Source organism: Hevea brasiliensis, chromosome 14 (genome assembly GCF_030052815.1).
Source record: "Hevea brasiliensis isolate MT/VB/25A 57/8 chromosome 14, ASM3005281v1, whole genome shotgun sequence".
Classification (NCBI taxonomy): Eukaryota; Viridiplantae; Streptophyta; class Magnoliopsida; order Malpighiales; family Euphorbiaceae; genus Hevea; species Hevea brasiliensis.
Genome location: NC_079506.1, coordinates 74,672,022 through 74,693,403, shown reverse-complemented (window position 1 = coordinate 74,693,403; position 21,382 = coordinate 74,672,022). Strand labels below are relative to the sequence as shown.

Genomic DNA, 21,382 nt, shown 5'->3' with positions numbered 1-21,382 from the left:
TTGAAATTAGTTGAAATATTACTGAAGATTTGTTGAAAGGTTAATTGAATATTATTGCGTAGATTATAAGGTGTTATTTGTAAATAATTTTAATATTTAGATATCAAATTGTAAAAATACAGGGAGGACTTGTATGAGTTTATGTTCATAACTATGTGGGTTTGTGTGAGTGAACATAAGATAAATACAGAAAAATAATTTATTTTTAAAGACATATTAGTCATTTCTTAAACAATTAATGGTAAATTAATGGGATAATTAAAAAAAAATCAATAATGTTTAAATTTTTGTATGTCTAAAAAATAATTAATTAAATACCAAATTTTTTTACCCTTATTAATTCTACCTTATCATCAATAAAACAATTATTTCACTACCAGAAGTGTCATGCAAGTATCATGTAATAATACAATTTATATGCAATATTTTTCATATTAGCATATTAAAATAATATATTTTTATCCAAAAACACATATTTTCAATTTTTTTAAATATCCTAATCTCATATTTTTATTTTATATGTTAATAATAAAAAATTATTTAACTGCAATTTGTGAAATATATATATTAATATAAGGTAACTACATTTAGTTAAATATATTTTTTTTCTTTTATATTTTTTTTTCTTTTATTCAAAAGTATATTTTCCTCTCTTATATTGACTGCAATTAGATCATACTTATGTGATATTTTTGTATAATATTTTTAAAAATAGAGTAAAATTAATAAGAATTAAAAATTTTAATATTTAATTGATAATATAAGGTAAAATTATAAAAATTTGAAGAGTGCTATTTTTTTTAGTCATCCATAAATTAAAGGAAATATGGGCTTTGTATTGTATGGTTTCAAACATGTTGAGTTTTAGAAATAGAGGGACATATATGTTAATTTGAATATTTTAGTGACTAAAAAGCAATTTTTTACTAATAAAAATACGCGTGGTTTACCTAACCTTGCACGCAGTCAGCGATTATTTCCAGTTTACCACTTCATCAGACGTTAGCCTTCCTTTCCCACGTTTATCTCAGATCCAAACAAACCTAAAAAAATTTGCAGAGAGATCGATGAAAATGAAGCATTGGACTTGGAGGAGCTTCAGCTTCCTCTTTCAACTGCAAGCCATGGACTTGGAGGAGCTTCAGCTTCCACTTTCAACTGCAAAGGCCATTGGGTACCGTTCAATCAATCCAGATGCACATTTCTTCAGATCTAAGTTCAAATCACCTTCCTTATTCATATGCATCCTCTATCTTCTAGGGTTGAATTTAATCGATTTTTATCTGCTCTTGTGAGAATGAAACAGTATCATACTGTCATTTCCTTATCCAAAACAACTGAATTGTTGGAAATCTCACCCATTATTTATTCTCTTAACATCTTGATTAATTGCTTCTGCCACTTACAGCATGTGTATTCTGGCTTCTCTGTTCTGGGGAAAATCCTCAAATTTGGATTGGAGCGACTGTGACATTTACAAGGGTAAAATCGATCAAGCGTTGTCAACCTGATGTTTATGCTTAGGATGTCATAGTAAAATAAATGTTGCTGTTGGGTTGCTAAAGGGAATGGTTGAGAGAGGTTGTGAGCTAGATGCCACGGCATACAATACAATCATCGATGCCCTTTGCAAGGATAAGCTAGTTGTTGAGGCTTTAGACCTCTTCTCTCAAATGAGGAATAAAGGCATTTCACTGTGTAATTCATGGTCTTTGCAATATAGGCAAATGGAATCAAGCTTTGGCCTTTTTGAATGAAAAGGTGGGGCAGAACATATCACCAAATGTTGTTAGCTTCAATGTATTGATAGTTAAGTCTTTCTAAGAAAGGAATGATTACAGAGGTTCAATGTATAATCAAAATAATGATTCCAAGAGGTGTGGAGCTTGATGTGGTCACTTATAACTCCTTAATTAATTGTCTTTGCAATTTAGGAAAATGGAATGAAGTTTTGACTTTATTGAATGAAATAGTGGGACAGAACATATCACCAAATGTTATTACCTTCAATCTATTGATTGACACTTTTTTATGGAAGGAATGGTTTCAGAGGTTCAAGGTATTTTCAATATGATGGTTCAAATGGGCATAAAGCTTGATGTTGTCACTTACTGTTCATTGATGAATGCATATTGTCAGCATAGCCAAATGGATGAAGCTAGAAAAGTATTTGCTCAGATGGTACGCGATGGAATAGTTGATACCTTTAGCTACAACATCTTGATTAATGGATGCTGGAAGAGCAAAAGGATAGATGAAGCAAAGGATCTTTTTAATGAAATACCTAAAAAATGTTTAGTTCCTGGCTCTTTTGTCAGGCACGGAGCTTGTGGCATGCACAAGAGGTTTACAAGAACGTGTGTTCTCAGAATCAGCAGCCAGATATAATAACTTTCTCAATTTTGCTTAATAACTGGTGTAAATAGGGGGGCCTTGATGAGACACTCACAGTATTTAGAGAGATGGAAAAGGGCGAATTGGAGCTCGATCTTGTGATCTATAATATTTCAATCAATGGTATGTGCAAAGCTGGGAAGATTAATGATGCCAAGGAACTATTTTCTAGGTTTTTTGAAAATGGTTCACAACATGATGTTTATGCATATTGTACAATGATTAAAGGACTTTGCAAAGAAGGATTACTAAATGAAGCATACAAGGTCTTTAGAGGAATGGGAGAGGGTGGACTTTACTGTATAATTACTGTAATAATGTGATTGTTCAAGAGTTTCTTAAGCTCAAGCATGTACCAAGGGCAAGTCAATTTCTTGATGAAATGGTTGGCAAGGGATTCTCTGCAGATGCCATGACCACTGGCACATCAATCAGACAATGACGATCTCTTTCTAAGAAAACTAGGAAATTATTCTAAAAGTTCTAAAGGTGTAGATACGAAGTGAGATTTTAACAATCAACACCTGAACAATAGGTGCAAGAGGACTTTGTTACGTTTTGAGTTATCTGTGATTCACTCCATTCCAATATGAGTACAATTAATTTGCTGCCAGTTAGATGCTATTACTTTATATGGCAAACTGTCGCTCAACTCATGTTTTAGGTTGTGCTTGCTTATCAATATTAGTGAATTTGTGTTAATACTACATTGTGCTAAGTAACATAACTTCAATTTCCTATATACAGTCTCAAAATGGTGTGTGTTCTCTTATGTATGTGCTCATTTCACTCATTTTGATATTCCAGTTCTTCGGTATAACAGTTTGGTATCTGTACCTAGATTTGGTAGGTATCTGATCATTTGTTGTCATGTATGCAAAAATCAGGAAGGACAAAAGAGACTATAACTTTTGTTATTTCATTGATATGTCTAACTGCAAACATTTCCCCTCTTAGTACTATCCTATGTGAAGCATGCAAGATCTTCAGAAAAATGGAAGTGGATTGCTCTTTCCCAAATGATTGCAGTTGCTTTTGTAATGTGATTATGTAAGGGTTTACCAAGGGCAATACAACTTATTAATGAAATGGTAGATAAATAATTTTCTGCTAATGTTGCTGGTAGTGGAGTTGTTTTCTAGTTATAATATGTTAATGAAAAAGAGTCTTGGAGTGTGGCACTCCTAAGGTTGACAGAACTAGCTACAGATTGATTGATTGATTGAAGCGTTGCTAGCTGTGGAACAAGTTTTAGTTGCAGGGCCGAAGGGTTTCTGATTACTGTTGTGATCCACATCAGGAGGTTTAAAAAGATAGGGATGGTTCTGACTATAATTCTAGCTATAGTTGCTATACTGATAAGGTTGGGAGCTGTAATTTACAGTTGGGGAAGGGTTACTAACTTGATTTGGCCTAAAGGCCGTAGAGATGGTTTGTAAATGGGTTTGCCTCTCCTATTGGTCTCCAATAGTTGTTCCTGAAGTATTGCTACTTCAAAAGCCTGAAATAAGTTTGCAGGTTTGAGCATCCTTATCATAGGCCTTATGTCCTCCTTGAGTCCTCCAGTGAATCCAGAGAGGAAGTATGCCTTTCCTAGCTAAGGCATTGCCTTTTCCATCCTTATTCTCAACCCTTCAAACTGATCTTTATACACTATAGAATTCTCTTGCCTAATTCTCATCAGAGTCTCCACAATGTCATTGAACTCTTGCTCCCTAAACGTACTAAAAAAACCCTTTCTCAAATGCCTCCCACGAATTGGATCCCTTCCTAACCAAATTTTGGAATCAAGAATCAGCCCTTTCTACCAAAAACAGGCTAGCAATGTTCACCTTATGCTCCCTAGTTACTTGGTAAACTTCAAAATTTTTTTCATGCATCCGGATAATTCTATTTTATGTAACAGTTTAGAAATACCTTCAATTTCAAATGAAGATCCAAAGCTTCCTTTTTCTTAACTGAAGGGTTTAGGGTTGGGTAACAGTGCCTTGTTCTCCACATTACTGCTGCCTCCAGCAACAGTTGCCTTCTCTCCTCTACACACTCCCTTGCCCTTGTCCCCTAATAGATGCACTATTAAGGATCACAATTCATCCAATATTGCTTCTTTATTGTCCTTTGCAGTCTGCCTCATCTCCATTCTCAGGTCTTGCGATTCTTCCATAAAACCCTCGGCAGTTATCTTTGAATCATTTTGGAGTATAACTTTGTAAACAGAGAAAGCATTTCCACTTCTTGATATTTTGGATTCTAATCAATATGACTGAAGCAGATTTGATTGTACTTAAAATGTGGGCTTCTTACGGCACAACTCATAATTTTTGTTGTCATCATGATTTACTTGCAAACAGCAAGAAGCAGCTCACATGACAAATCAGAAATCTGACTTAAATAGGTTTCCACTTTATCTTTAGGTTCTTTGCCTTTGAAATTGATACATGACACAAGCGAAAATCAGGTCAAGGAAGCAGGAGCATACCAGTTTGATGTTGTTCGTTGCTTTGATTCAATATATTTGCAGTTTGAGAACAAAATCTTTTTATTTCTTAAAACAAAATCTTTTATTTTGTTGGTATGAATTCTGGTCTACTGAACTGATATGCTTCCTATTTCCTTTTCAGGTTGAGCACATGCTGAATGTCAGATTATTAAAATTTGTCAATATGATGTGCATGAGGTCAAGCAAATGTGGAGTGCCAATTCTTGGCACACAAATTATAGTTATATGTGTAATAGGCAACTCTAGGGGAAATACCTGTCAAACGCAGTTTTACTTAAACTGCAGAAAATGCATTCTTTAATCATGTGATTTGTCACTTCCTTGTTCATTTACTTAAACTTTTGTTACTCGGAACATATTTATTAGTAGTTGCTCAAGTAATTAGTTTTTGCGAATCTCTTTCTTTTACATGTTCCATATTCTCCAAGCACCTAACTTTCTCTTGCTTCCAAACCTTTGTGTGGTTTACATCGCTTACCAATTTGCTTAAATTTTAGTTTTCAAAACTTGAACAAAGATATTTGGATTCTCCATCCCATCAGTGAAAAGGGTATAGTTCTAGTATATACAAGCAGCGTGGTTGCTTAAATTATTTAATAAAAAATAATTAATTTGAATTCAATAATTAAATAAATATAAAAGAAAAGTAAAATGATAATAGAAGTTATACTTTTTATAGAAATGGAAAAAAATGTTTATTAATTAGAAATGGATTACAAAAGAGATGAATAAATCAAATATCATATTTTTGTATAAATGAAACTAATCACTTATAAAAAAAAATAAAAAAAAAAAGGAATATGAAAATTAACTAATAAATGGATTGCGTATTCCACTATTCGGCTCTATAGTTTTTTTACAAGTCTATTAGATAACTTTTAAATTTTAGATCTCTTGTTCAAGGAAAAATCTATACTTGGTAGATTACTTTTCTAAATAAATAAATAAAAAAAACATAATATCTTAATAGCAAAAATATATAATAACTCTATTAAATAAGATAAAACATCAAAAAAATTTAAGATTTACCAATAAGAGCAATATGCCAATGATAGATTATCAACAATGATAGATTTAAATGGATATGCCAAAAACTATATTCCGAACGGATACAAGTCTAAGAGTGATTAGAAAAAATGATAAATAAGAAAATAGAGGGGTTGTCATGGATGAGAACGCTCATCATTGCTCAGAAAAAGAGAAAAGATAAAAATGAGGGAGGAGAAGATATTTCTATACCTCTGTCTATAAGTTTTTTAAATTTATCCACATTTTCTATTACACTATTATAAACGATAATATAAGTTATACTTAAATAATTGAAAATTAAAATAAATTAAAATTAAAAAAATTAAAAATGGAAAAAAAAAATTGTTCTCTGGAGGGGATGGAGCACTGAAGGGACTGGCATTCTTATACAAAGTGTAAACAAAAATAAAAAAGTTTTTTTTAGGTATATTTTTATATTATATAAAAAAGTAAATAATATAAAAATAATTTTAAAAAGTAAAAAAAATTAAAAAGAAAAAAAAAATTATTGCTCATAAGATAATGCCAATCCTAAAATTAAAGTGCTTGGAATTTGAATTCTATACAACGTGTTCATGTGTTTTGTATTCATTGAAGAAAATTAAAAAAAAAAAAAGTTAATATATCACTTATCAGTTGAGAAATATTATTATCGCTTAATCTCTTAAATTGAATTAATTGATAAATGAGTTTAACACTTTTATGTAAAAAGGTAACAATTTTTAAAAAGATTAAAAGAAAAAGATAAAATTATACTAATCCTAATATAAATTGGGTTATGTTTGGTAAAGTGTATTATAATGTAATATAATTAATTATTTATGCAATTAGAATTATGATATAATGTAATTATCATTACATTTCTTTATTTTGTTGCAAAATAAAAATATAACTATAGTAATGTAATGATAATTTTTATTTTGATATTTAATTTATTTATAATATTATTAATAAGTAGTAATGATTACAATAATTAACAGTCGAGTGATAGTAGTGATTAAGTAATAATAGTGATGGCAACGGTGGTAGTTAGATGGTGATTGTGCTAGTGGTTAGGTGGTGATAGAAGTAACAATACCTAATTAGTGATAATGATGGTCAAGGGATAATGATAGCAATGGCAGTAATAAGATGGTAGTGGTAGTAGTGGTAGTGATGATAAAGTAGGAGTAATAATAGTAGTAACAGAGTGAGTAGTGATGGCGGTGATAGTATTGACATTAATTTTTGTATGTAATGATCATTACGTTATTTTAAATATAATTAATTACTTTACATAGCTTTCATTTTATTATATCAAATTTTTTTTATATTATAATTAAATATGTAATATAATTATAATTACACTATAATTTTAATTACCTGTACCAAATATGGCCTTAATGTTTGAGCTAAATTCTGTACAAAGCAGTTATGTGCTTTTGACTTTATTAAAAAAATGTTAAAAAATCATTTATTAATTGATAAATTTTATTATATCTTAATTTCTGTGAAAAAATAAATATTTTTTTAAAAGCTTTAGAACAAAAAAGACAAAAAAGAAAAAAAAAAATCCCAAAATCACTGTTTCGATTTGGGATTCATTATAGTATATTGAAAATAATATGATGCATGCCACATATTATATTAATTAAATTAAATATAATTTAATTAACAAACTAAATTCTAACAATAAAGTGACTATTCAATATTCGTTATTTTTTTATTAAAAATATTCTCTCTCATTTCCATAATGAACTTTATGCAAAAACATTAGAGAACAAAATGCCAAACATCTTTTATGCAAGTAATACAAAGTCCGTACAGCTCTTGCTCTTGCATTATATAATGGCACTTAGCTTACAGGTAAGGCACAACATATCGCACGATTAAAAATAGCCAACAAACTTTATTTGCACTCCGCCGAAACACATATTAGAAATCCTCTTTGACTCAAACATGCATATGAATACGCCACATGATGGTGAAGAAAATTTTGAACTACTCGATCCGGCCAGCCAATGCTGCATCTTCGTCTTCAGCATCTAATTCTTGTTCCTCTCCTTTCACCTGCATATATAGATGATATTCATGAGCAGACAAACACAAACATGAAGATAAAAAATAAAGAGTTGAAAGCCCAAAATGAACACGAAACCTGCATCCTTATGCACATGCATGTTGATTCCTAAAAAACAAAACTTCCCTTTTATAAAAGCATCTAATCAACTTTTGGCAGGTTTTTCTGATCTGGCCATAACATATCATAAACATTATCACCAAATATTTCAGTAATTAACACAATGATCAACTCATTCACTTGAGAAATGGTTAATAAAAAACATTTTGATAAAAGGAAGATTACAGAAACTAAAATTAGTAACACCCATGCATACATCCTAGCATCTTTTTGCCTTCCCTTGGGATTTCCAAGTGCAAATTCAGTGTTCAGAGCTGAGTTCTGGAAATTGGAAGAGTACTTTTTTCTTTCAAGTAAGGTTTAATTACATGTTAACAGCATGACATGATTCATCATCCAATAGCAACCCATAACCAGATTCATAAAGCTCAAGTGAGGAAAAGCGCAGTCTCTATTAACTCTTAATGCATGAAAATTATACACTCTCATTTATACTAATTATGAAGGGCAATATTCTTCGGCTCACTATGTTAATGCATGATTTAATTCAATATTACATAAAAACACCCATTTATCAAGAAACCTTCATAATGGCCTCATTCAATTCCAATTTATATGCATACATGCAAGCACACATAAACACATAAAGGGGAAATTACCCAGAGGATGTAATTAAAAAAAAAAAATACCAAAAGGGGGTTACCATCACTTATTTACCAAAAGGGGGAGGGAAGTGCTGAGTTGGAGGAGAGAGATAGTTAGACTCTAGTATGGGTAGCAAATTGAGGGTAAAAAAGACAAAAAAAATTTATGAGAACTAAAATAAAAAAAATAACAAAAAATGAAGTTGTCAGCCGGACTCTACCTAAAATAGCGGTAGACTACAAAAAAGTGTGATTGGATTGAAATAATATATATATATATATATATATATATATATATATATATATATATATATATATATATATATATATATATATATATATATATATATATATATATAGCAGAAGGCGTGATTGGACTGAAAATAATTTTGCAAGGCTGAAATGAAAAAAGAAATTGTGGCATGACTTACATGGCAGCAAGTCGCTACTCAAGGTAGCAACTAGCTGCTAGTGTCTTGTCCTCTCATGGACTGAATCTTGTCCTATCATGGACTGAAATAAAAAAAATGGATTGAAATGTAATTTGGCTGGACTAAAAAAATATATATATATTGTGTAGGCAGCAGGGTGATACCTTAGGTAACAACCAGTTGCTAACATGAATGACAACCAGTAGGGTGCTACCTCATCTTCAATAATGACAGGAGATTCAGGGTTTTGCTTACACAATGTTGTCATGAATCGTCTGAACTGACTATACGATTCTTCCCAACCTCTAAAAATCTTTACAATTGCCATATGCCTTGTCTTCCAAGTTTTTCTATAACTTGGTTTATAACCGATCTCGTCTTTTAATTCAGCTTGTAAAGCTGAAATCTTTACACTCGGTTGTTCTTGAACTATAGGCATAATGAAATGATAAATGAATTTTGAATTCAATTTGCAATGATCCTTTGACATGGCTAGATTTGAACACGTTTGGGGTCTGTTGTAATGAGTAATTTTCTATACACGCATTCTCCACTGACAATTACTATTCTTATCACTGCATCTAATAGTATATGTTTTACTTTTGCTTTCTTCCCTGTAAAAGTCATGGTTTCTTATTATGTGATATTTCTAAACAATATTTTTAATTGCCTCTTTTGATGGGAACAACATACCAACTTTAAATTCGCTTGACTCGTACCAAAGTGAAGAAGACTGCAGTTTTGAACAAGTGTCAATAGTTAACAACGAAAAATCAATTTCTGAATAAGGTGGAGGAGCCAGAATTGGAACAATTGGGTTTGACACACTAGTGTTGTAATAATTAATCAAATTGAAATAAGCACCATAATCATCATTATCTGTGTCATTATCATAATACAAAATTTCATCTTCGTCTCCTTTATCTTTATCATATGCCTGATTGAAGCAATAATTACTATCATCCAATTTGTTATCAATATCCAATTGACTTGAACCAACACTATGACATTCAATTCGAACATCACTTGCAGAGTTATTGACATCATCCAAACCATCAAGATTTTTTTATGTATTAGCATTCGATGTGCCGACTTCATCTACAATATTTACACTACTATCGGATCGGTAAATGTCAACATACAATTCTATCTATTCCATACCTCCTATTTGCTCAATGAATTTAAACATTATTAATACTTCATTATCATTTCTCAATTTCATGCAACCCTAATTCAAAACACCTCTGCTTAATTTGGGTTTCCTAAAATTGATAAGCTCAATGAATTCGTGTCCTTCTACTAAGGAAATTTTCTGTACTATGCTCATCGCGAGATTTGCAAATTTTAATTTACAACCAATACTAAGAACAGGTAATCTACCCCTATAATAACTGTATCCATCATCACCTATAATAATGTTGTCATCCCAATACACAGTACCATAACATGGAATTGACATCTTCAAATGCAAAAATAACATTTCTTACAAGTTTTGATGTACATTAAAAATATTAAGTTAACACAACATAAATATTAAAAATAAAAAATTCAATACCATTTCAGACAATTACATCACTTAATGTATGAGGCCAATTCAAAACATAATATATTTTGCTTTTCGATTAAACCAATCAGATTAATATGCTCAATAATATATAATCTAATATTATTATTTGCAACAATCTTTTTTTATTGATCACATATATAAATTAACTATTAACTAAGTAATAAATATAAATACATTATACAAATTTAACTTATTACTGATTTTTTTTCCATAAAAAAGTGATCAATTGCAATTCCCTTAAACTCGAAAGTCTCTTAAATCCACCGACTTCACTTCTTTCAGAATCAATTTTCATGTACAAAAAAAAAAAAAAATCAATTTATCTCATGTTTATTTTAAATATATTATAAAAATATTATATCATTTTTCTTAAAAAACATGTAATATATTATCCATAAATTTACAAATTGCTTTTACCAAAAAAATATGTTACACAATAAAAATAAAATCATCTCCATATATTTTTTCCACTTATTGTACGTTTAATATATATTCATTATTTATAACTAAAAAAATTTCATTTTATGTTACTTTCACCTATTTTTTTCCCTCAAAAAATTTATCAATACATATTAAAACTAATAATAATATTTTTTCTATTTTCAAATATTTTATTTCCTTCTCTATACATAATATCATATTTTATAGCTAATAATTTTTTCTATTTTAAATTTTACAACAAAATATTTAATTCTTACTAATAGTATTTTTTTCATTTTTATTGATTCAAATTCTTAACCACACTATTTCAACTATAATATAACACTTTATTTCACTATTAAACTTTAAAAATATTTTACTACTATAAATATTATTTCTTTTAACATTAAATTTATCACTGAATATAATTATAGAAAAAAACATACCTTTAATCTTTATTTTGTTTGTATGAATTCTGGTCTACGGAACTAAGATGCCTCCTGTATCCATTTTCAGGTTCATCACATGCTGAATGTCAGATTATTAAAATTTGTCATTATAATATGAATGAGGTCAAGCAGATGTGCAGTGCTAAGTCTTGGCACAGATTATAGTTAGTGTATAATAGGCAACTCTAGGGGAAATACCTGTCAACCCAGTTTCTGCAGAAAATGCATTCTTTAATCTTGTGGTTTGATCGCTTCCTTCTTCATTTACTTAAACTTTTGTTACTTGGAATATATTTATTTGTAGTTGCTCAATTAATTAATTTTTTTGAATCTCTCTCTTACATGTTCCATAATCTCTTCCAAACCTTTTTGTGGTATAGATTTCTTTCGGTATGCAAATATGCGCTTGTTGAACTGGCTTATGATTAGCAATTCAAATTATGCACTTATCTGGAGAAGGGTAGGTTTTACATCACTTACAAATTTGCTTAGATTCAATTTTCAGAACTTGAACTAAGAATTTGGATTCTCCATCTTATCAGTAATCAAATTCATTTTCTAAATGATTTTCACAAAACCATTCATTTTCTCCCAAAAAGTGTTGCTTTATGTTAACTAAATTATAGATGGTATCATTCTCTATAATCACAGGTTCAGAGTAAATTACTGTTGAGGCACTACATTATAAATAAAAAGTCATCAAAATGATGTTAATTTTAATATAAATTATGACCTTTTTTTTAAAATTAATTTAGCCAATCGAATGCATTCTTTAAAATTTATTGTAATTTTATTTCAAATTTATATTAAATTATTATGAATTTAAATCGAGACGTCATAATTGTTTATAAGACTTTAATATCACTTGCGGTGGAGATCATGATATGTGTATGGCCAAACATGGACAAACTCACTTAGATATAAGATCACAGATGAATGGAACTCCTACATGCCTAATGATCAAATTGCTAGGATTATGATTTCTGAATAAATAATTAATAATATTTATAATTTTAATCAACTGTAGTGTTAGCATAATTATAGCAATTAGCATAATTACAGCAATTATTATTCTTGTCTAAATTAGCTCATATTCTCATGTATAAATAGATGTAATATCTATGTAAATTAGACACAGACAAATACACAGACAAATACACAATCCTTTTCTTCATTACTTGTATTCTTTCTTCTAACATGTAGAAATTAAGAAGTATATATATGCTGATATATAAGTGTTATTTAACTAATTGGTTGCTGGCACTTACAAGGGTATGAGAATAATCTTACCTTCCTCGCCATCAAGGTTGGTAATTTTGTGCTTAATGTTATTACTTCTCTCTAACAAATAATTATATATATATTTTTTAATTGCCATACAGTCCCTAAATACAAGCTTCAAGAAGCTTTGGATTTCTTTTCTCTTAGGTTACTTGGAAAATCAACATGACTTGAAGTACTGCTTTATTTTTTCTTCTCGGAATAATTCAATCACATCAATGGAAAATACATTTAGATTTTATTTGGTATAAATGAATTTCACAAATTTATATATATCATGTTTGATAGAATTTACAAGTGAATTTTAACTTTAAAGTGTTAGAAATTCAATTGAACAAAAATATCTTTTTTTTTTCAGAGATTCAATCCCTTATCTCTATTTCTTTTTTCTCTAGTCACACCTCCACCAACTCTATCCTGTCTCCCTTTCTTCAATTCTACTCCCGAGCTTGTCAAGTGAGTCTGATAGCTAGACTTTAATGCCTCAAGGTGTGTTTTGCAATTTTTTGTTATGAAATTGTGTCTAACGTCCATTACTTCAATTGATGCAAAGTGCTTGAGAAAATGTGTAATCAACGTATATAATTTATGCATGCCAGGCCACCTGCTTGTGTTTTAGCTCACATAACACAAATATGCATCTGCATTGTTTTTGGCAAAAAAAATCTACACTATTTCTGAAATGCATGTTGAATTATCATAGAATGGCGTCAATTACATGATGGAATGGTGTGGTGGTGGTAGATGTAAAAGGATATTTTTAGGAAAAAAAAAATATAGAATTGAATTTTAATTTATACCATACACAAAATTTATTTAATTTAAAATAAAATTTTAATTTTAATTTATACCATATATAAAATTTATTTTATTTGAAATAAATTTCATATTTAATCTATATTATACCAAATGAAGAAATTTATCTATAAATAAAATCCAACATGGAATCATTTGCAAATCAAATGAATTCCATGATAGATTTAAACCAAATAGGTGCTTAGTCACATTATATATACATGAAAATAATCCAAAATATCTTTTAATTATTCAATTTGATTTAGAATTATGGGTTTTAGCTTAATTTTTCGATATTTCAATTCGTATTCAATTCTTGATTCATCGGTTGAAATAATTTTATAGGATTATTGTCTTGAAGAGTCGTATTTATATTATCATATGAAATTTAAAGTTATTTTCTAATGCATAATATGTTATATAATATATACTTTAGGCATTTCTTAATCATATAGTCTTCGTCCCTTCTCTCCCTAATTTTAAAGAGTATCCTTTTTTCTCTCTTTTTCATTTTCTCCCCAGAGGTCTAGTTCTCTTTATCTATCGTGGTTGTCAGCCTTCCCCTACCCCGTCCAAGGAAGGGATGGCTTCTTCCTCTCGTTCGGAGCATGGGTTTTCTCTCCCCATGTCCGGACAGGGATGTAAATAGGCTTTTGTGGTTTTGTTTTACGGGAATGAGCATCATGGTGAGGGATTTGGGACTCCTGCATGGCGTTTGAGTAGTTCACCATCTCTATGGTGAGGGTTCTGCTTGTTTGTTATGGGTTTGTGTTGTTTGGTTGTGTATGCGATAGTCCCAACTCTTGGGAATATTTGTTGGTCGACATCTCGGGGAAGTTCACAGTGCTGTTAACTGGGCTCCCAGCCCCTCAAAAGGCTGCGAGAGACCGAGATTGCCTAAAGCTCTTCTTGGCCTTTCTAGAGTTTTGTTTCCCTCTTTTCTGTTTTGCATGCATGAAAGGCCGAGGACGACAATAGGTTAGCAGGGGAGTTTCTCCACTTTGTTTAAACTTTGTGGTTGGCTTGCAAGAAATCTTCAGTCGGTTCTTTCTTATCAAAGTGTGGTCACCCTCAGCGGAAGGAGACGTTAGCATTGCAAACTCTCGTCTTTGTGATGGCGTTGGCTGCCAATAGAGCGAGTCAAATCCACCTAGCATAGTGTTTCACCTGCTTTTGGGCTTTGGGCCTGGGTTCTGTATCTTCACCGCTAAATGGTGCAATCTCTAACTTTAGAGAAAAAAAAATCCATATAGTTTTAATTATGAGGCACATAAATAATTAAAGATTAGAAAATATATTATATAATATAGTAATACACTTATAATTAAGGACTATAAAATGATTTAATGTATTTATAAAAGTAAATAAAAGGAATACAGTATTTGAAATATTAAATATATGTAATTTTAACTGTATATGAATATACATTGAAAGTATATAATATATTTAAAATTATATATATACTATTTGGTTCTTAGTGAATACTCAAAATTGAACTAAAAATAATAAAATTAATTTTATTTAGTATAATTTTGATTCAAGACAATATAATTAACTCGAATTAAAATCTCTGAAAATAATGGACAACCTTAATATGAACTTAAGTTACAAACCTTTTTAATTAATAAAATAATTTTGTTTCTTAAAATTGATGCATTGTGATAGTTAAATTGTTGTCATGTCGATATGTATTATATGTTTGAATTAAATTGTTTTCATGTCGATATGTATTATATGTTTGAAGATTAAAAGTGTTGCTATTGTATATAGGTAGCAGGTTGGACTTGATGATGAATTATTAATTAAATTAGTGAGTCAATGATTTAATTAGAGTTATTAAAATAAATTAAATATTATTAATTCAATTAATTATTTTTAATTTTTGAAATTAAATTTTTAGTATTTAAAAGGTCATATTTATATACCTTAATGATGTCTTTAAATTATATAGAAAATTAACTGAATTTTAAATGTTATTATTACATTTTTTATTTTCAATATTTATAAGTTATTTTTTTAATAAAAATTTATTTTGAAATAATATGTATATATTAGAATAAAAAATACAAAACTATTAACTCAAATATATATATATTTTTTATTTAAAATGACATGACGGTCAATTTGTAGGATCACTCAAACCGGTTAATAAAAGAATCAAACTGGTTGTATGATTTCTAGTGAATTAACTTTTTATTTAATTCAATTACAAATTTAAATTAATGTAGGATCCGTTTGTTTTGTGAAAAATAATGTATATATGAAAAATATTTTTCATAAAAATTATTTTTAAAAAAAATATTTTTTATTATTATGTTATAATGTTAAACTAATGGTATGTGTTTATGTTTTTATATTTTAATAAAATTATCAAATTTAAAAAAATAATTTTCTCTTTTTAAAAATCATTATTCCCTTAAAAATGATTTAGTTTTTATTTTGATAAGAAAAAAGTTTTCCATTGACCAATTTTTTGAGTATCCCAAAAGCTAAAAAAATATTTTTTACAAAACAAACAAAACCTTAAAGTTAAATTAAAATATGGAAGAAATATATATATATATATATATATATATATATATATATATATATATAAAGTTGATCTATACAATGCTTTTGTCGACATATAATAATGCAAAAAAAAAAAAAAATTGGGAAAAAGAGAATAACATTTATATATATTATCATTAGTACCATTAGTTAAAAACTATAAAAAAAAATTATAAATTTATAAATCGATCGCTCTATCTTTTTATACGAAAGTAATGGTTAACTTAGCCACAACTCCAAGGTTAATATTTAACTCCTAAAGAGAAGATAAATATTAACTAGATTAAAGCTTAGCCTAGTCTTTTTAAACATCCAAATAATATTAATAAAAGGTTCAAAACTATAAAGGTAATAATTACCTCTTATTAAAACAACATTTATAATATAATACCCTCACTTTAAGTAGTCTGTACATTCTACTGTTTCGACGATTAACATCTGTTCGGACAGCTAGGATGTCTGGAACTACATTTAAACTAGAGTGAGGAGGCATAAATTGACTGAATAAAGGCTAAAAAAAATCAAAGAAAAATAAAACAAGCAAAGTGCAACTCGGTTAAACGAGCCGGGGTCACAGCGATGGGTGACCGTATGGGGAAGCGACTGTGAAGATAGTTGTCGACCTCAGACCTACGAGGAACCCTAGGAAATAATTTTTGAGACTTAATTAAAGGTTTATTAAGGATTAAATGAAGTTAAAAATTATCAAAGAAAATTAGTTAATCGGTACAGACCAAAAATAACCCGATGAGCTTAATAAAGGGCATTTTTGTCATTTCACCCTCAGAGTGAAATTTTAACCTAAATGTCAATTAAAATGAGAGAGATTAAAATATATAAAATAAATTAAAATCATGAATTGGTGTAATAGAAAAGGGAAAGAAAGAAAAGAAGGAAATAAAAACATAATGTTAATTATGACATAGGCATGATGTCATAATAACCTTATTAATATTTTTTGACCAACTACAATTAAACAACTAAGTATAAAAGGGACAAATTCCATTAAATACACAAAAGCTTATCATCTTCTTCCCATGGTTCTCTCTTGGCCGAACCATACTCATAGGGAACTTCCACCATTTTTGCTTTTCTTAGCTTGATTTCCTCCCTTTTTCCCACCCTAAAACCTTTAGTCCCTTTACAAAAAAATTAATCCCACACCTTAAGGGAGATGGTGGCAGCCAAGAAGTGAAGGACAAATTAAATTTAGGCGAGGTCAAGTTGAGCTCCAAAGAGGTTAGTGCACTAAACTATACTTTCTTTCTTTACTAAGCATGAAAAGCATGCTAAAATAAGTTGAATTGACATGAAACCAAAATAAAAATTTGAACCTAGAAGAAACCTAATTTTCGGTAGCCATGAAATCCCTTAGGGTTTGATGTTTTTAATTCATGAAAATTTGTTTAATGGTGATGTTTGATTAGTTGATATGCTTTAGAAATGGAATGAATGGAGTTTTCACAAATTGGATGAATGAAATTAGGGTTTATGATCATGAATTGGGAATTTTGTGCTATGATTGAAATTGACCAAATTGCGATGAATTGTTGACTATTAGAAGTGCTATGGATGCCAAATGAAGTTTGGGAGTTGGGAGGATTTGAAATTGGGAGTGCAATTTCTCTTGCAGGAAATTAGGACCTATGAGTCTAGTGAGGTTTTTGAACCATAAATAGAGTTGTGTTGCCCCAATTGGTGTGAGGCCAATTGGAGATGAAACCTAGGACAATTTTCCACATTTTTCATGAAGAGACTATGCCCAAAAATTGACCATAACTTGACCTAAAGTTGGCTTGAATCCGGGTGACCACATGCTGGACCTAGGAAAAACTGATCATATGAATAGTAAATGTTCAAATGGCCATAACTTTCTCTAGGAAGGTCAGAATGACCTAAATTTTATACCATTGGAAAGCTTAGACATAGGACTACAACTTTCGTGGAGAACATAGAGCCCAAATCTGCCTCTAACCAAGTCGAATTGTTAGCAAAAGTTAGATCAACAAAACTGTCTAGAACCAATCTGCCCATAATTTGTTGGACTTAGGCTCACCCGACAAGTTTTGGCAAAAATGCCATAACTTGGTCTACAAAATTTCAAAAGCAATGAAACCAGTGCCAAAAGTTTTATAAGACATATATCTATAATATTGATGTTTTTACTAGAACCCAGAACCCAAGGAAACTAAGTCAAATTGTTATAAAAATTTAGTACACCAAATCTTGGAATTTGCCTCAACTACCACCTAACCCCAGAACAGAATTTATATCATAACTTTTACTAGGAAATCCCAAATAGGATGAGCCAAACTGTTCTGGTAACCTAAGAGTTTAGAAACTTTTCTCAAAATATGAGTGAAAGAACCCTAAAATGGGAGTCAAAGCCACTGACTTGAACCTGGAATCCTGTAGACACAGGGGTACCTGAGTCCAAGCCAGTTAATTGGCTATAACTAATCCTAAAAAACTTAAAAAAATGTAATAAAAAATTTTGAGTGACTATAAGACATAGGGTAACAACTTCTGTGAAGAACATTAGGCCTAAAAGTGGCTGTAACATGTCCAAATAATTAAAAAAAAATTGACTCCGGAATCTGCCTGGTTCTGGAACTTGAGTGAGTTAAGGAATTTTGGTTATTTGACCATAACTTGAGTTCTAAAACTCCAAATGACATTATTCAAAAAATAAAACAAAGACAAGACATAGAGAGACAACTTCCATGAAGGAAGTGTAGCCAAATAGTGGCCACATCTTGGCCAATTTGCTAGGAGAAGACAAGATACCAAATCTGGACCTCAAAAAAGGTTCAAGATATTATTTGATACATGACATGTAAATTATCTAAATAAATTGCTAAATGTATAAGCTACATGAAAATGAAGGGGGAACCTATTTTCCACTATAAATTAACATGAAACTACTATAAAGCACGAATAGAGCAGGACATAAAATGATAAGATCATAAGTAATCAATCAAATTATACCCAGACTTATTTATATAGCATGGATCGATTGGTATACCAATTAGGGACTACAGATTGCAGTGTTGTTCACAGGAATAATCATTGATAAATAATATATGTCTGATATGATTGTTCTATAGGCTTTATGTGTAACACCCTAGGCAAATCCCACATCGGCAAAACACGGGAGAGATGCTGGCTTTATAAGTTAGAGGTTCGTAACCCCTAGTGACGCGTTTTAAAACCGTGAGGGCTTCGGTCTAGAGCGGACAATATCACTAGTGGGCCGGGCCGTTACATTTGTGGTATCAGAGCTGCTCCGCGTGCAACCTTGAGCGATGGTGGGGCAAACCTCAGCGAGAGCGCTGAGTCCCATAAGGGGGGTGGATTGTAACACCCTAGGCAAATCCCACATCGGCAAAACACGGGAGAGATGCTGGGTTTATAAGTTGGAGGTTCGTAACCTCTAGTGACGCGTTTTAAAACCGTGAGGGCTTCGGTCCAGAGCGGACAATATCACTAGTGGGCCGGGCCGTTATATTATGCCTGCCCGTTGGCCTTTGTGCCTGATTTTATTTCTGGCTTGATGCCTGCCCGCTGGCCTTGTGCCTGATATGACTGTCATATACTTGATAGACATACGGATGTCTAACTTGTATACTCCTGTGTATCCAGTCTTTATAGTCTGTCATAGGTTACTTGGGCACAAATATGAGTAAGAAATCTTAAATTTAAATAAATACATGAGAAGGCTATTAATGTGAATTTAATAAGACCGAATATAAGACACATGATAAAAAGATCCCGATTAACTTAATTTTCCAAAGTTCTATAAACATGTAAAAGACTTAAAAAGATTATATGTAGAATAATTATTTCAGTTAATTAGTTATTTTTATTTCAATTTATGCACCACTAAGCGTTATGCTTAGCGCATTGGTTTTACCATCGCGTAGGTACTGGAGAGCAGCATCTGCAGCAGCAGTTGCAGCAGAGCGCGGATAGAGACTTGATCAGATCTGCTAGAGTGTCAGTCACCTCATCAGTTATTTTGATAGGGCTCATGTATGTATTAGATGTTGCATTTTGATTATTGTATATAAGCAAATGTTGTAAACTATTTTGAGACATGTAATTAAATTTTGGATTGTATATAATTATACATTATTATATGTAATGTTATGTGAATGAAATGAAAGTTATTTTCTTGAAAATTTTATGAGAAATAATATGATAAAATGGATATAATTGATTTTAACATGTAAATAAAGAAACCCACCTTGCACTAATAAAACAGAGGAGACTCTATCTGAGTCTCCACAAAAATAAGATGTGATATAAAAAAAAAATTCTACATGTAAGATAATAAAATTAAATAGACATTAAATTAATATTGTACACGACAAGACAGGATAGAGTGCTCCGGCACTGAATGTAGCACACCTTGCTCGACTACACTGTAGACGGCTGAGGGGTGTTACATGTAATATATAAAGCCTCTCTTTCTATTTTGTAGAGAGAAAATTTCTCTCAACTCTTTCTCTCTTCTACGGTTTTATAACACCCCTAATTTTTAAATTAATTATTTTATGGATAGCTATTAATATTTTATTTTATTTAAATTTGGGGAAATTATTTGAAAGTTTTCGAATTTTGAAAATCGGGTTTGATTTTTCAAAAATATAAAACTTTGGTGATTTTTAAAAATTAATTTAAAGACCACGTGGCAAAACTAAAAATATATTTAGAATCTATGAATTTTTCTGAGTTTTCTAGAATTTTTTTAAGAATTTTTGGACCTTATTTTTGGTCCTAGGCAGAGTAAAAAATTCAATTTTGGGTATCCTGAATCGGACCGATCGAATCAGACCGGCCCTCTTCCTTTTCTCCTCTTCTTTCCCGCGCGTCCCAACGCCTTCCCTCTCTCCGTTGTTTTCTCTCTCCTCTCTCCTCCCCTTGCCGCCCCACCTCCGCCCCTCCCTCCCCAGCTCACCGGTGCGCCTCCAGGGACCTCTCTTACCGCCGGCCGCTGCTCCAATGGCTAGAAAAATGCGCGTGCAGTCTCTTAATCGGCTTCTCAGGCCAATTTCGGCCGATCCGACCACTGATTGGACTGGGTCTTGTCACAAAACCCATCTACACCTCGAGAGCTTTCCATAGATACCAAGAACACCAAAATTCATTGAGCGGTTCGTTCAATTTTTTGTTGGGGAAGTTTTTACCCATTTCAATTTTT

The 21,382-nt window shown here is 30.7% G+C and overlaps 1 long non-coding RNA gene across 1 annotated transcript; it reads left to right on the top strand.

The window, feature by feature from the left end:
* The first annotated feature begins 950 nt into the window (after positions 1-950).
* LOC131172471 (uncharacterized) lies at positions 951-5,291 on the top strand. The gene is made up of 2 exons (XR_009142943.1): positions 951-1,174; positions 5,016-5,291. It is a non-coding gene; the product is annotated as an uncharacterized LOC131172471 (long non-coding RNA).
* Positions 5,292-21,382: the final 16,091 nt, after the last annotated feature.